Genomic DNA, 11,385 nt, shown 5'->3' on the forward strand with positions numbered 1-11,385 from the left:
TTACCTCACTTCATCTAAAATATAGCAAACTGAAGAGAAGGCTAAAAAAAACCCAAACTGAAGAGAAAGGTGATCAGGATGTCAAAGGGATGCGGTAACATGCAGATGCATTTTCTTATCTTTTCAGCATCTTTCTTATCTAAAATCTAATGGAGAGCTGGTCAGTTTTTGTTTTAAATAAAAAATTTTGAGACAGAGGTCATCTACCTTATCTATGTCTTTTCCCCCACAAATAAAACATCTTTGCTGTTTATATATGAAGGTAAAAATTCTTACTTAATTCAGTTCAATCAATCTTTTTTAAAACAATATAACAAAAAAAAAACAAAAACAAAAACAATATAACATCATGAAGAATGTTTTACACATATTTGTTCAGATTTTAATAAAAGTTGCTACCATTTATTCAGGGCATTCATTATTTTAACTTCTTAGGCACCCCACAAGAAAACTGAGACTTTGAAAGATGAAATAAGTTACCCAAAGACACATAAGTAAAAAGTGATGGAGCTAGAATTGTATCCCAGACCTGTTTGATTACCAAGGTTGTACTTTCCTCGAATACCCACCTTTTGATTATGATTTCTCCAGGCTGCCTCTCCCACCAGGCAGGCTATTACCCTCATTTGATATAGCTTGCATGGAGCTGTAACTCCATTTCTGCCTAACTTTCTAAAATATATCTGTGATCATAACACCAGTGACTGTTACACACTTATGATTCAGGGTACTTTGCTAAGTGTTTGATGTACCTCTCTCAGCAACCTATGGATGTTTGTATTTTAATCCTCATTTTTGATAAAGAAAAGGAAACTGGAAAAATTAAAGGGAAGCAACGTGCCCACAGTTCTATAGCCAGTGAATCCTAGAGCTGGTGCCTGAGCTCCTGAACTGTGCTGCTTCTGATCACTAAACATTTTCAGTGGTAGTTTTCCAGAGTACGGTACTGTCTCCTTCTCGCTTAGCGTGAGAGCCCTGTGCCTCTGTACGTGCATTTGGGATCTGTTCTCACCTTCTCTCCTCCGCTTTTATCCATTTACTTGCCATCTCGTTCCTTCTCTGGTTTTATACCCCATTTCTCTACATTTTGCTTCATTAACTGGTCAGAACGTGGAACGCAGTCATATATTTGGCCCTGTGAAATATTTCTCAAATAGGGTGTTATGGCCCATATTGTTTCTAAACCATATTTATTTCTTAAACTAAGTTTTATTTTTAATCATATGGTACTTCGAGATTCTTCTTTCTAATTCTCTTTTGAAAAATTTAAAATCTACAGAAAAGTTGAAAGAAGAGTACAACAGACACCTGAATAAAGTTGAAAGAAAAGTACAACAAACACCTGAATATACCTTTTACCAGTTTGTTAACTGGTAAAAGTATACCTTTTACCAGTTTGTTAACTGGTAAAAGGTATATTCACCAGTTGTTTGAATTTGTTTTTCAAAGTAAATTATAGACATCATGACACTTACCGCTAAATGTTTAAACATGCATTCCTTAAGAGTGAGGAAATTCTTCTGTCTCCATATATGTATCCAATATCACAAGGATCTTGTTAGAATGCAGATTCTAATTCTGGGTGGGGCCTGAGAGTCTGTGGTTCTAGAAGCTTCTATGTCAGGTCCTTGCTGCAGGAGCCTCGACCACACTTTGAGTAGCAAAGCTTAGTCTACACAGCAAGAAACCAGAATATTGGCTTGATCACGCTTGTATTTTAAGAAGTTAAGCCAGAAGTTAAACCGTGTGTAAAATTGCTTGCAAATGAATTGCTACTTCAGTTAATCACACAACAAAAGTTCTGCAGATATTTGTCCTGTATGTTATAAAAGATTACTTTAACTTAGATTTCTGGTTCGCTGATTCACTGTGGGAATTCCTCAAGGAGGCAAGATTACCTCAAATAGTCACAAAAAATGCATCCTTTGAATTTACTATATATGTCTACCCTAATTTAATAGTTTAGCCTTACTATAGAAACGGAATTTTGTGGAATTCTTATAACTTGTATGTTTCAAGAAGAGAATATCTATAACCAAAAATAAAGTGACTTAAAAATAGTATAAATTGAAGCAGCAGTAGTCGATTTGGTGCCATCTTTTCTCAGGGACTCAAGCAGTGATTGAGTCCCGTACATGAAGAACAGATTGTTACATGTGACGCCTATTAGAAGTTAACTCCAAAGCAGATGTTCCTGAAGATTCTGTTACCATTGTAGACAAGCTGCTCTCATTTATAGAAAAACAAATATGTAATAATAAATTATCATACTTACTTAATGGCTTAATAAGGATTCCTTAGTAAACAGTCACAAATGGGGATAGGAAGTTTAAAAATGTACTATTTAAAGTAACTAGTATTTTTATGACATCAGAAGCCTAACATATAGTGAACAGTAACAGATGGTGAATCTTACAAATATCTTATAATTATTGGGAAGGCTGCTGGAACCCAAGGCAGAAAATAGCAAAAGAGAATGACTTTGGGGTCAGTTGTCATTTTACAGAAGCTCTAAGTTCAGAGACCAGATGGTATTCTTTAAGAAATTAATTCAGAGATACTCCCCACAAAAATCTTTAATAGGTGATTATTTTCCCAAAGCCTATTTGAACACCAGCCCTCAGGGGACTTACAGCTTTTAAAGGGGTTCTTATATTCTTTGGCCTTTTATTCTATAATTGGGTGTCCAGTACCTTGAATAAACACGACTCCTGATGGATTCAAAGCCCAGCTTTATGTAGTTTCCACTGCCTCATTAAATTTCACTCAGTGATGCAGCCTTTCCCTGACCCCTGGGAGAGACTCAGGCAGGCCCATGACTCTCTTGCTCACTTTACTAACAGACCAGTCTTAGGTACCTCATGAAACTCAGCTTCAATTCCAAAATATAGTATAGGCATCCAAAATAGTTCAAACTTTTAAAATATTTATAAGGCTATATTACCTCCTAAAATCCCGGCTAGTGAGAAGAAATAGAGGGAAGAATAAATAGGGATGGGTGTATATCTTTAAAATTCAGAACGTCGAAGAGTTTTGAACTGAGGTCCTAAAATATATCTTAAACAAAATTAAAAAGATACTCCCAATTGGTTCATCAAGTAAATGAAGAGCTATTATGCCTCTACTTCTGTGCCCCCTCACGCAGAGCAGTGGTCTTTAAGTGGGGTAATAATTCTCAGGATGTTACAAGATTATCCTCTGTGATGCAGGGAAAATAATGGAATTTCTTTTTACTTTTATTTGTCCAAAATAAGTTACATTAAGCTTCACTATCATTTAATGTTTTAACTGACTCTAGTACATGCATTCTGAGTGTGTGTGTGTGTGTGTGTGTGTGTGCGCTTGTGTGTGTCTCGGAATTGGATTGACGGATGGATGGATAGACTGATAGATAAATGGATGGATGGATGTACTTTTTTTTTAAAGCTAAGACTATGAGATAAACAGAAATCTCTGGTCTAAAATATTGGGTTAGCCAAAAAGTTCCTTTGGGTTTTTCCTAACATCTTCTGGAAAAACCCGAACGAACTTTTTGGCCATCCCAATACTAGAACAGTTTTGTTTTGCATTTTCAGAGCCTGATCGGTTTACTTAATTTACTCAAGTTTTCCTTAAGGGGTACAATATCAAAGAATTAATTTTTATCTTTTTTAAAATAAAATTTATTTTTTATTGAGATATTGATATAATTGATATATTATATTAGTTTTAAGTGTACAACATGAGACCTAATTTTTAGATGGAAAAATCAGTAACAGCAGTAATAGTACATCATAAGTATTATCTAATTTATAAAGTGATCGTCTTGAAAACTTAGTTCTAATTTTCTTGTATCAGAATTTATTTTGAATAATGCTACTTCGATGGCGGTCACCTGTTTCAGCTGGAGAAAAGATAAATAATATAAGACTTGATGTGACTGATACCAGGGCAGTTAAGTGCTATAGAAATTCGACAGAAGAAGGAAGAGCAGACCGTTTTATGAGGCAGAAGCTCAGCACCAGGAGAAAGAGGAGCGGTGTACTACTTAAAGGGGCCTAGTCGCCTTGCTCCCCTTCCCTTGCCTCCCATGGGCCCCGAGCCTCTTCATGGGACCCAGGGCTCCAGGAAGAATAGCTGACAGCAGTGGTACAAAGGCATGGCTTCACAATGCTTTAACTTGACCTATAATGAGATCTATTTTACAGCATGAATGGAAACATATAAGGATATCTGTTTCACAAAACCAGTGCTACACTTATACATATGCTGTATTGTTATGTTGTCTATTCCTTCCTTTGAAAAGTTGACTAGTTTCTATTAAATTAATGGTACAATCCATTATGGTTGCAACCCACAGTTTGAAATTCACAGGTACTAGGAGATAAACCTGGAAAATTAGTATTGGCCAAAATGCTGAGGGCCAAATAAGGGAGTTTGACGTTTACTATTTGTTAATGAGAGGGCCTACTGAGGTTTTTAAAAAGCGAGTGGAGATCAATCTGCAGCAGTGGGCATGAGGTATATATATATATATATATATATATATATGTAATATGTATAATTATATATATATATATATAAAGAAGAGTTGGAAGTTAAGGGACAGTTGTAGTACCACACAAATATGAGGCAAATAGCCCTAAACCAAGGGGGTAAAATACTTATTATGTTTTTTTTCTTCTTTCTTTCTTTCTTTTTTTATTTTTTATTTTTTTAAATTTTTTGGTCATACCCTGCAGCATGCGGGATCTTAGATTCCCCAACCAGGGATTGAACACACGCCCCCCTGCAGTGGAAGCACAGAGTCTTAACCACTGGACCACCGGGAAGTCCCTCTTTCTTCTTTCTGCCTTTTAAAGCACCACTAGCGGGCTTCCCTGGTGGCGCAGTGGTTGAGAATGTGCCTGCCAATGCAGGGGACATGGGTTCGAGCCCTGGTCTGGGAAGATCCCACATGCCGCAGAGCAACTAGGCCCATGAGCCACAATTACTGAGCCTGCGCGTCTGGAGCCTGTGCTCCGCAACAAGAGAGGCCGCGATAGCGAGAGGCCCGCGCACCGCGATGAAGAGTGGCCCCCGCTTGCCGCAACTAGAGAAAGCCCTTGCACAGAAACGAAGACCCAACACAGCCATAAATAAATAAATAAATAAATAATTTAAAAATAAATAAATAAATAAAGCACCACTAGTTGGAATATAAGGCAGTGTGCACCATAGTTAGGAACATGGCTCCTGAAATCACATCCTGGCTCCCCAACCTGCCAATTCTGTGAGCTTGGGCAGGTGTGATAGTCAGTTTTATGTGTCAACTGACTGGCCACAGGGTGCACAGATTAAACATAATTCTGACTGTGTCTCTGAGGGTATTTCCAGATGAGGTTAACATTTGAATCAGTGAACTGAGTAAAGCAGATTGCCTTTCCCAGTGTGGATGGGTCTCATCCAGTCTGAGATCCTGACTAGAGCAAAAGGTAGAGGGAGAATTCTCTCTTTCTCTCTCTCTCTCTCTGCCTTATTGCTTGATCTGGGACATCTCATCTTTTCTTCTGCCCTCGGACTGGGATTTGCCTCACCAGCTCTCCTGGTTCTCAGGCCTTGGGAACAGATGGTTATATTCAACACAACTGGCTTGGCTTTCCTGGGTCTGAAGCTTGCAGACGGCAGACTGTGGGACTGCTCAGGCCCCATAATTTCATGAGCCAATTCCTCATAATAAATCTCAATCAATCTCTCTCTCTCGATAGATAGATAGATATAGAAATAGATATAGATATCCTTAAATCCTATTGGTTCTGTACAGCAGGTTAACTCCACATTTCTATGATGGACACAGTAAGAGCTCTCAGAAGTACAGATAATACTGATGGCGTTGTGTGGAAGCCCAGAGAACCCATATCCTTACTCTGGCCAGCCACATTTCCTGAGGCAAAACAATTCCGGTCAATACAGGCAGAAAATGCCTCTGAATGGAGCTTTGGCATCTGCTGTCACTGAACCCTGGTTTCCTCATCACCTTGTTCTCCAGTCTTGGTGGGAGTGGGGAAGGATGAGGTGGGGATGAGAAAGGAGGGTGCAGAGGAAATTCTGCTTGTGCTTTTAGCTTGGCACACACCATAATTTTATATGTTTAAAGCACACCCTGAGTTCTTACAAAGGCATACTCAGGAAAATGACCTATTATTACTTCTCTCTTATGCCTTCATCATAAATACATATTACTGTATTTTTAAGGCAGAGTTCAATTTTGGCACCCTATTCATGTTACTTAGGCATCAGAGAACTTGGCAAAAATGGTAGGCAGTGACAAACAAAAAGTAGTAGTTTCTAGTAATTGCTTGTATTTCCTTCTGCTTAGCCATTGTTTATTGCTTTCATCGGTTATTTTATTACACTTTTCTCCATCACAGAACATTCTGGCCTGAGGTTAATTTACTTTCAAACTCAATGAACACAAGAGTGACACTGTCCTCATTTCTGCTTTAGTGCATGACTCTAAGGAGGTGCTAAAATGATTCCTCCTCCCTGAGGAAAGTGAGTTTTCTGTGTGTTTTGCAAGCTTTAGGCCTAATTTGCATATTCATGGAAAGGCAATTATCTTGATTTTTGAAGAAGACATTCATTTACAATAACAAAAAATTCAGAATCCTTTCACTTGAATTATCTAAATAATTATCACAATTTCTCTCAGCAGTGATGTAGATGTGATCCCAGATGCCACTTGGCCTACAATACAAAAGCAACTACAAATCAAAGAAGCAAAACATAATATATTGTGACATTTATCCTACTTTATACAAGACCAAGAATAGATTCATTGCAATCCACCTTCTCAGTAACCCTGGTTGGGTCAATTCATTACTGGTGAAGCATCCAGAAAGTGCTGATGATATATGTGGTCATGTCAGAGCTTTTCAGCTAAATTTCTGACTTGTATATGTCATATCGTTTGGTGATGTGATTTTAAGATTGTAGGAGAAAAAAGAAGCGATTTTATGACTGCCTGCTGGAAAAGGCTGGTGGTGTGGCAGCTTAGGAGTTCTGGGTAAGTTCTTTTTTTAAAAATTTTTTTTATTAGTTATCTATTGTATACATATTAGTGTATAAATGTCAATCCCAGTCTCCCAATTCATCCCTCCCCTCCCCCACTTTCTCCCCTTGGTGTCCATAGGTTTGTTCTCTACATCTGTGTCTCTATTTCTGCCTTGCAAACCGGTTCATCTGTACCATTTTTCTAGATTCCACATATATGCGTTAATATACGATATTTGTTTTTCTCTTTCTGACTTACTTCACTCTGTATGACAGTCTCTAGGTCCAACCACGTCTCTACAAATGACCCAATTTCGTTCCTTTATATGGCTGAGTAATATTCCATTGTATACCTGTACCACATCTTCTTTATCCATTCGTCTGTCAGTGGACATTTAGGTTGCTTCCATGACCTGGCTATTGTAAATAATGCTGCAATGAACATTGGGGTGCATGTGTTTTTTGAATGTGCTTTTCTCTGAGTATATGCCCAGTAGTGGGATTGCTGGGTCATATGGTAATTCCATTTTTAGTTTTTTAAGGAACCTCCATATTGTTCCCCATAGTGGATGTATCAATTTACATTCCCACCAACAGTGCAAGACGGTTCCCTTTTCTCCACACCCTCTCCAGTATTTATTGTTTGTAAACTTTTTGATGATGGCCATTCGGACCAGTGTGAGGTGATACCTCATTGTAGTTTTGATTTGCATTTCTCTAATCATTAGCGATGTTGAGCATCCTTTCCTGTGTTTGTTGGCAATCTGTATATCTTCTTTGAAGAAATGTCTGTTTAGGTTTTCTGCCCATTTTTGGATTGGGTTGTTTGTTTTTTTGATATTGAGTTGCATGAGCTGCTTGTATATTTTGGAGATTACTCCTTTGTCAGTTGCTTCGTTTGCAAATATTTTCTCCCATTCTGAGGGTTGTCTTTTTGTCTTGTTTATGGTTTCCTTTGCTGTGCAAAAGCTTTTAAGTTTCATTAGGTCCCATTTGTTTGTTTTTATTTCCATTTCTCTAGGAGCTGGGTCAAAAAGGATCTTGCTGTGATTTATGTCAAGGAGTGTTCTTTCTATGTTTTCCTCTAGGAGTTTTATAGTGTCCAGTCTTACATTTAGGTCTTTAATCCATTTTGAGTTTATTTTTGTGTATGGTGTTAGGGAGTGGTCTAATTTCATTCTTTTACATGTTCTGGATAAGTTCTGAGGAGGAAAACTGCTGCTGCTGACCTCACCGACTCCATCCCTGCTGAGCTTCCTGGTGTCCCACCCAACTGCCACTACCTCCTGGAGTGCAGGACCATATACCCCTTCTCCTACCAGGAGCTGCCTGGTCCATTTCTTCTTGGCAGGTCCAGACCGACTGCCTCGCAGAGAACCTCCTGCTTTTCTCAGGTCTCTGTCTGTCCTGCACTCCTTCTTTTCCTCCCAGCACTGTCAGATTTTCTAAACTTTCTCCCATCCTCTTTCTCCGGAGAATTCAGTGCACACCTGGGCAGGACTAGGGGACCTGCGGGGAGAAGCTATGAGTCCAGACTTCAAGAGTGAGTGGAAGTTGGTGGCTCCGCAGCGCCCTTAGGACATTTCCAACTCAGCGACACAGATGCGTGAAAATGCTCTGTCACTTTCAATCCCTGCCCAGGCTGGGCACAAGGGCGGCTCAGAGCGGCAGGTGAGGTCAGTGACCTCGGCAACTGTTCAGGAGCAGGGAGGGCTCACACTGTCCACTCTCACCTGCCCAGTGGACCTCTGGGAGCCCACACCCCAGCTCTGCATGACTTCAGCCCAGCCCCCAACCTGGGAGCTTCGGAGATCTCTGCTCGTGTCTATCCACAGCACCCTTTCCTGTTCACCCTTTACACACCGACCGTGAATCCCTCTCCCAGATTCATCCTGGCCTTCCTCAAATCTTTCCCTTCACCCCCGCCCACCTGCTCTCCTGACCTCACACTTGACTTTGTCTTTCAGTGGGCAGTTAGGAGATTACGTTTTCCTCCAGCCACTCCTAAGTGAATCAGGGGTAATTCCAGGACTGGAACTTAATTTCTTACCAATCTTCTAAATGAATTCACTTCTCCGGGGATGCAGAATACCTGCACCACCACCCCCAGTGGCGGTGATGATGATTCCTGCTCTCAGCTTTTCCCGGCGGTCCGAGTTCTAATTCCCCCTTCAGCCTGTTCTTTTCTTGCTGGGATGTCCCTCAGGCCCTCGAGGTGGCTGCAGCCCACCTTCTCTCACAGGCACACTCTTTCCCACACATTCTACCTCTTGGTAATGTCTATTGGTTGTTTCCACTTTTAGTGTCTTGGTTTTTCCATCGCAAGCAAATTCAAAACTCTTCAAGAGGAGATACTGTCTCTTTTTGCTATGTTTCCTCCATAGAACGCAGCAGAAAACTGGGTGTCTAGAGGCAAATCGTATTTATTGATAATTAGCAGGGCCTTCATAACCCCCGAGATCCCAATAAGGTGGTCTCCCAGCCTCAGTTACGTGGGTGGTCAAGGTCCAAGTCCCCTTCTAGATTCTGCAGGTTCCTGGGGGCATCAACCTTCCCCATCCCCCTACTCCCAGGTGAGCTGCCTTGCTCTGCAGAATGCTAATCCAGATACAAAGTCCAGCAAACAAACAAAAATCCATTCACAAAAGCATCTGAGAGCCTAGTAGGACTTACTGACCATTTGAGAAGGAAACGTTAGAAATGTTTTTTCCTAACATTTTTTCTAACACACATATTCATCAGTGGCCTACCTGGGCCTCCTCTCTCCTCCCTCCCTCCTCTTTTCTCTCTACCCCCATCCTTTCAAAAGTAGCTCCCTGAGAAGTGCAAACCACTCCCCACCCCCATCTCCTTTCACTTTCTCTGCAAAGCAACCCATCTCTTCCTCTTGGTGCCCAGTACCTACCGACACCATTGCTTTTAGGGCTTCCCTTGTGACCCCAGTAGTGCATCAAAGCTATTTTCTCAAGAAGAAAGTTCTCTCTCTCTCCTGGGAAATCTGGTACAGCTGTTAGAATAACTTTTTTTAAAAGACTTGTTACATTGAAATATCTGCTCACTTCAAGAGTAATTCATTCCGAGGCTTCTGCTGCCCCTTTCCCTTTTGTTAAATTGCCGTGTATTGTTACTGAATGACCTCCTCTCCCCGCCTTTCCTATCTTCAGGATTTCGTTCCTGTGCGCTTTCAAAAGGGCCTTATGCTTGACCTCCAGAACCTTGGACTTTATTCAAGCACTTTCCCCAAAGTAACCTTTTCCTTCTCAAGTGGATAAGGCTGACAAAATGGAGATATGAAAAAATGGCAGTGATACCTGTCTGGGTTACTTCGCTTATTTAGTTTACTTTATGAAGTACTTCTTTTCGTCTGCCAGTAACGTTATCAAGACTCAACAACAGCAACGATGCCTTGGCAATCTCCAACATGATGACTCAGTGGAGATAGCTGCACGCCCTCCTGACTTTTTAACTAATGTTCTTTGTCACCTTCTAATGTCACCTGTTCTCCTTTGCCAAGACTGCTACCACTTATCTCCATTAGTTCTTGAATTTGTTTTTTCCTTACATCCATTAGAATCAGTGTAAGCTAGCTCTGCAGAAAATGCTGCCAAAGTCTTTAAACTATCTTACCTTCCCATAAGACATCCTAGTTCACGTTTCTAATTCAACTATAGCTCATAGTTCTAAATTGTTTCTTATTTCTCTGTCTTCACTGGAATCTTGAGTATCCCATAATTTCACATCCTTGGTAAGTTTTTCTTAAATTTTTCTGGTGCGAGTAGTTCGTGGACACTGTACAATGTCACTCCAATGGTTGTACTACTTCCCAAACAAGCCCCAGTTCCTGCCCCTCAAAGCGTGCACACGCGCACACACACACACACACACACAGAAAATCAAATGGGTGCTGCCAATGATTCTCATTTTTGAGAGATAATTTCTAGTTTTCAAAAATGAGTTCAATAGCTATCATTTTTTTAAAAAAATCAAGCATAACTTTTTAGACCTACCCAGATGTTAGCTGTTGTTATTTGGGAATATTTGCCCCTTGAAGATGGAAAAGAGTTATTACACAGCTATGATGCCAGACAAGAGTAGATGCTTACATAGCACTTTCACTTATTTGCAGAGAAAAGGCACTTACAGCTTGGACACCTCTGATTGCCCCCTTCTTTCCAGCAGGCTAGAGAAACTCTCTAGTCTCATCTCCCTTGATTATATCAGGGGAAAAGCTAAAGTGTCAGACAATACTTGGCTGGCCTGCCTCGTCCTGGTCCCATGGGCACTGCGAGAGTTTTTGGCAAGTTAACCTCTCAGAGTCTCAGTATTCTCCTTTATAAAGTTGGCACAATAATAAAATAAGAAGAATAACGAGAT

The sequence above is a fragment of the Balaenoptera borealis genome (assembly GCF_965194805.1).
Source record: "Balaenoptera borealis genome assembly, chromosome: 8".
Taxonomy (NCBI): domain Eukaryota; kingdom Metazoa; phylum Chordata; class Mammalia; order Artiodactyla; family Balaenopteridae; genus Balaenoptera; species Balaenoptera borealis.